Source organism: Schistocerca cancellata, unplaced genomic scaffold, assembly GCF_023864275.1.
Source record: "Schistocerca cancellata isolate TAMUIC-IGC-003103 unplaced genomic scaffold, iqSchCanc2.1 HiC_scaffold_511, whole genome shotgun sequence".
NCBI classification, from domain to species: Eukaryota; Metazoa; Arthropoda; class Insecta; order Orthoptera; family Acrididae; genus Schistocerca; species Schistocerca cancellata.
The window spans coordinates 5,001-10,000 of NW_026046525.1; the positions used below are offsets into that span (position 1 = coordinate 5,001).

The 5,000-nt window shown below is 53.0% G+C and overlaps 1 non-coding gene across 1 annotated transcript in view; it reads left to right on the plus strand.

The window, feature by feature from the left end:
• The first annotated feature begins 3,579 nt into the window (after positions 1 to 3,579).
• The window catches only part of LOC126128529 (small subunit ribosomal RNA), a 1,907-nt gene continuing 486 nt past the window's right edge, over positions 3,580 to 5,000 (plus strand). The window contains exon 1 of the ribosomal RNA XR_007527087.1: positions 3,580 to 5,000. This exon is cut by the window's right edge and continues 486 nt beyond it. This is a non-coding gene — a ribosomal RNA (small subunit ribosomal RNA).

Below are 5,000 nucleotides of genomic sequence, written 5' to 3' on the forward strand. Positions count from 1 at the left end.
ATCTGTACCGCAATGTAACGCAATTTGTACCGCAATGTAACGCAATTTGTACCGCAATGTAACGCAATTTGTACCGCAATGTAACGCAATTTGTACCGCAATGTAACGCAATTTGTACCGCAATGTAACGCAATTTGTACCGCAATGTAACGCAATTTGTACCGCAATGTAACGCAATTTGTACCGCAATGTAACGCAATTTGTACCGCAATGTAACGCAATTTGTACCGCAATGTAACGCAATTTCTACCTTAACCTAACCCACGTTGTGCCTTAACCTAACCCACGTTGTGCCTTAACCTAACCCACGTTGTGCCTTAACCTAACCCACGTTGTGCCTTAACCTAACCCACGTTGTGCCTTAACCTAACCCACGTTGTGCCTTAACCTAACCCACGTTGTGCCTTAACCTAACCCACGTTGTGCCTTAACCTAACCCACGTTGTGCCTTAACCTAACCCACGTTGTGCCTTAACCTAACCCACGTTGTGCCTTAACCTAACCCACGTTGTGCCTTAACCTAACCCACGTTGTGCCTTAACCTAACCCACGTTGTGCCTTAACCTAACCCACGTTGTGCCTTAACCTAACCCACGTTGTGCCTTAACCTAACCCAAGTTGTGCCTTAACCTAACCCAAGTTGTGCCTTAACCTAACCCAAGTTGTGCCTTAACCTAACCCAAGTTGTGCCTTAACCTAACCCAAGTTGTGCTTAACCTAACCCAAGTTGTGCCTTAACCTAACCCAAGTTGTGCCTTACCTAACCCAAGTTGTGCCTTAACCTAACCCAAGTTGTGCCTTAACCTAACCCACGTTGTGCCTTAACTAACCCAAGTTGTGCCTTAACCTAACCCACGTTGTGCCTTAACCTAACCCACGTTGTGCCTTAACCTAACCCACGTTGTGCCTTAACCTAACCCACGTTGTGCCTTAACCTAACCCACGTTGTGCCTTAACCTAACCCACGTTGTGCCTTAACCTAACCCACGTTGTGCCTTAACCTAACCCACGTTGTGCCTTAACCTAACCACGTTGTGCCTTAACCTAACCCACGTTGTGCCTTAACCTAACCCACGTTGTGCCTTAACCTAACCCACGTTGTGCCTTAACCTAACCCACGTTGTGCCTTAACCTAACCCACGTTGTGCCTTAACCTAACCCACGTTGTGCCTTAACCTAACCCACGTTGTGCCTTAACCTAACCCACGTTGTGCCTTAACCTAACCCACGTTGTGCCTTAACCTAACCCAAGTTGTGCCTTAACCTAACCCAAGTTGTGCCTTAACCTAACCCAAGTTGTGCCTTAACCTAACCCAAGTTGTGCCTTAACCTAACCCAAGTTGTGCCTTAACCTAACCCAAGTTGTGCCTTAACCTAACCCAAGTTGTGCCTTAACCTAACCCAAGTTGTGCCTTAACCTAACCCAAGTTGTGCCTTAACCTAACCCACGTTGTGCCTTAACCTAACCCACGTTGTGCCTTAACCTAACCCACGTTGTGCCTTAACCTAACCCACGTTGTGCCTTAACCTAACCCACGTTGTGCCTTAACCTAACCCACGTTGTGCCTTAACCTAACCCACGTTGTGCCTTAACCTAACCCACGTTGTGCCTTAACCTAACCCACGTTGTGCCTTAACCTAACCCACGTTGTGCCTTAACCTAACCCACGTTGTGCCTTAACCTAACCCACGTTGTGCCTTAACCTAACCCACGTTGTGCCTTAACCTAACCCACGTTGTGCCTTAACCTAACCCACGTTGTGCCTTAACCTAACCCAAGTTGTGCCTTAACCTAACCCACGTTGTGCCTTAACCTAACCCAAGTTGTGCCCTTAACCTGCTCTGTAATTGGCATATGACACGTTACATTAATCCAGTGTTGTCTAACCACAACCCTCTGAATATAGTTCGCTACTCGCACCGCCCACCCTCTTGTGTATCGTTTCATGTTCAACACTTCGCAAGTGTTGCTTACTTTTTACATGCTCCCGCTGTACACTGTAATGTGGACGACTGCAGGATGTACATCGCCCCACCCTCCCCCCTGCCTTCGCACGCTGGTCGTTCAGGTGCTTGCGTGTTCAATGCCCTTCGCAGCTGTTCACTGGCATTCGCATGTCGAAGCGCTCAGTCTACGTCGTGGTACGGCCTGTGTCCACTGTCCGCTGATGTCGTAAGCTTAACCCTCACATTGTACTGCACATAGGTCCGTATGTACTGCATGATACGCTGTGGCACATGTGTGACCGTACAACGACTGCGCCCAACAACAGCGAACCATACGGTCCAAATGTTGTGCACTCAGCCACGTGCCGTCTCCCCATAACAGCTACATTGCAGTGTGGTACGCCATAGAGACGTGTGGGATTAACGGACGCCCTGGATGGCGATCAGCATGAGCCGTCTGTTGATGTAGTGGCGCGTGTATTCAAACGTAGTCGTCTCTTCTCACACAGTGTGATAGCATGGTGCACCGCGTTCCACATCTGCGACATGGTACAGATGCTGGTTGACAGTCGGTCTCGTAATGGACATCGCATACGTAGGGGGCCACCTCCACGTGTTCTCTAGTCGTGCACATTTTGTTGCGTGTATGTGGGCAGACGTAGTGTGTCGTGACACCTAACAGACAGGTATGCAATAATCGTTGCATTTGCAAACTGGGATGGACGTCTACGTTTGCTGGTGACGTTACGCAAATGAACAACTGGTAAACCCATTGTGGTGCGGTTGTTGTTGCTGGAGGTAAATCAGTAAGGGCAAATCTGTGTGTGAAGCGATACGCGGCGGTGGCTGGGTGGGGACCGTCCCCGGCCGGTGAGGGGGGGCCGCCCGGCGTGCTGGCCGCGCGGTGCGTGGGCGCACGCGCTACAGCCGGCTGGTGGGGGCGCCCAGTGGCAGGCGCGCCGGCCGACGGACGCGGCAGGCGGCGCAGCTGCGCGCCGGGGCACCCTGCGCGCGGCGCCGGGCGGCCAAAGTGGGTCCTCGCGGGCCCGGTGCGAAGCGCGGTGGACATCTGCAGTGTGCTGGTCCGACTGAGGACTGTGTGCGTTGAGGATGCGCCGCCGCCCGGCACTCGGCGCCGCGACGCCGTCTGCTGCTCGGTCGCCCCAGCGGTTCTCGCTGGTGGTTTGTATCGCAGTTGTGCAGACGTGTTGGCACGTGCGCTGTGGCTGGGAGAGTTCGCTTCGGCACCCACGTGGGGCCTTTGCCCTTCTGTGGCGCTGGCGTTGGAGCTGCCGGTCACCGTAGGTGGCGCGTGTTGTCTCCCGCCGGCAATGCCACGACAGCACGCTCCCGGGCCTCTGTCGGCAGCGGCAAGCTCAGTTGGGAGCACGGGTGGTCGCACCTAAAGCGTCTACTCGCCTAACTCCGGGCGATTGCGCCTCTCTCGAACCCGACCAAGTACTTAGGACGGCGCTGCGCGCCGCCGGGACTGAGAGGGTTTCGAGGTGTATTGTGCAGGGGAGCTCAGCCTCCTCCTGTTTGCAGAATAAATTGAGCGGACGCTTGCGTGTTCGCGCGGGCCCCTGGGACACACTCCCGGGCGGCCGGCTGCTCAGCTCTAGTTGACGCAGCTCCCTGGTTGATCCTGCCAGTAGTCATATGCTTGTCTCAAAGATTAAGCCATGCATGTCTCAGTACAAGCCGCATTAAGGTGAAACCGCGAATGGCTCATTAAATCAGTTATGGTTCCTTAGATCGTACCCACGTTACTTGGATAACTGTGGTAATTCTAGAGCTAATACATGCAAACAGAGTCCCGACCAGAGATGGAAGGGACGCTTTTATTAGATCAAAACCAATCGGTCGGCTCGTCCGGTCCGTTTGCCTTGGTGACTCTGAATAACTTTGGGCTGATCGCACGGTCCTCGTACCGGCGACGCATCTTTCAAATGTCTGCCTTATCAACTGTCGATGGTAGGTTCTGCGCCTACCATGGTTGTAACGGGTAACGGGGAATCAGGGTTCGATTCCGGAGAGGGAGCCTGAGAAACGGCTACCACATCCAAGGAAGGCAGCAGGCGCGCAAATTACCCACTCCCGGCACGGGGAGGTAGTGACGAAAAATAACGATACGGGACTCATCCGAGGCCCCGTAATCGGAATGAGTACACTTTAAATCCTTTAACGAGTATCTATTGGAGGGCAAGTCTGGTGCCAGCAGCCGCGGTAATTCCAGCTCCAATAGCGTATATTAAAGTTGTTGCGGTTAAAAAGCTCGTAGTTGGATTGTGTCCCACGCTGTTGGTTCACCGCCCGTCGGTGTTTAACTGGCATGTATCGTGGGACGTCCTGCCGGTGGGGCGAGCCGAAGGCGTGCGACCGCCTCGTGCGTGTTCGTGCGTCCCGAGGCGGACCCCGTTGAAATCCTACCAAGGTGCTCTTTATTGAGTGTCTGGGTGGGCCGGCACGTTTACTTTGAACAAATAGAGTGCTTAAAGCAGGCAAGCCCGCCTGAATACTGTGTGCATGGAATAATGGAATAGGACCTCGGTTCTATTTTGTTGGTTTTCGGAACCCGAGGTAATGATTAATAGGGACAGGCGGGGGCATTCGTATTGCGACGTTAGAGGTGAAATTCTTGGATCGTCGCAAGACGAACAGAAGCGAAAGCATTTGCCAAGTATGTTTTCATTAATCAAGAACGAAAGTTAGAGGTTCGAAGGCGATCAGATACCGCCCTAGTTCTAACCATAAACGATGCCAGCCAGCGATCCGCCGCAGTTCCTCCGATGACTCGGCGGGCAGCCTCCGGGAAACCAAAGCTTTTGGGTTCCGGGGGAAGTATGGTTGCAAAGCTGAAACTTAAAGGAATTGACGGAAGGGCACCACCAGGAGTGGAGCCTGCGGCTTAATTTGACTCAACACGGGAAACCTCACCAGGCCCGGACACCGGAAGGATTGACAGATTGATAGCTCTTTCTTGATTCGGTGGGTGGTGGTGCATGGCCGTTCTTAGTTGGTGGAGCGATTTGTCTGGTTAATTCCGATAACGA